This window comes from Propithecus coquereli, unplaced genomic scaffold (genome assembly GCF_000956105.1).
Source record: "Propithecus coquereli isolate 6110/MARCELLA unplaced genomic scaffold, Pcoq_1.0 Scaffold138, whole genome shotgun sequence".
Taxonomy (NCBI): domain Eukaryota; kingdom Metazoa; phylum Chordata; class Mammalia; order Primates; family Indriidae; genus Propithecus; species Propithecus coquereli.
In genome coordinates this window covers 694,328-695,388 of record NW_012138080.1, presented here as the reverse complement: position 1 = coordinate 695,388, position 1,061 = coordinate 694,328, and positions in this window count along the sequence as shown.

The following is a 1,061-nucleotide window of genomic DNA, read 5'->3' as shown; positions in this document are numbered from 1 at the left end:
AGCACCTCCAGTCCTTGACAAAGTAGTCTGATGAGAAAGAATCAGCGAAAGAACACAGGAAACATGAAAGATCAGAGAGAAAAGTCATCTCCAAAAGAAAATATTTGATCTCCATCAACTGATACCAACGTACATGATACGATTAAACGGACAGAGGAAGAATTCCGATTATGAATTGTAAAGAAACTGAACGGAACAGAAGAGAAAATAGAATACCAACATAAAGACACCACAAGAACAATCCAGGAAATGAATGAAAAATTTTCCAAAGAAATTGAAATACTAAGGAAAAACCAAACAGAAATTTTGTCAATGAAGGAGGAATTCAGGGAAGTTCAAAACACAATGGAAAGCCTCAAGAACAGAATGAATCATGCAGAGGAAAGAATCTCAGAGCTTGAAGATAATGTCTACGTGCTGAACAAATCAGATGAAGAAAAAGAACTCAGAAGCAAGAGACAAGACCAAAACTTTCAAGAAATGTGGGATTACATAAAGAAACAGAACCTTAGGATCATCGGTCTTCCAGAGAGAGAAGAAGAAGATACTCAAGGGCTGGAAAACTTATTTCATGGAATACTGGAGGAAAATATGCCAGGCCTGGCCAGAAATCTGGATATCCAGATACAAGAAGCACACAGAACTCCTGGGAGACTCAATGTGAAAAGGCAATCACCACGTCACGTAGTTATTAGACTGACCAAAGTAAACACAAAAGAAGCAATTCTTCGAGCAGCGAGAACAAAGCAACAAATAACCTATAAAGGAAAACCAATCAGACTAAAGGCTGATTTCTTATCTGAAACCCTACAAGCCAGAAGGGACTGGGTCCCTATCCTTAATCTACTAAAACAGAATAATGCCCAACCCAGAATTCTTTATCTGGCAAAATTAAGCTTCATCTATGAGGGAGTAATAAAATCCTTCCCAGACAAGCAATCACTGATGGATTTTGCAAAGACCAGACCAGCCCTACAGGAAGTACTCAGTCCTTCATTACACACTGAACAGCATAATAGACACTCTTCAAAGTAAAATCATTCAAGAGTTAAAGCCTAGAA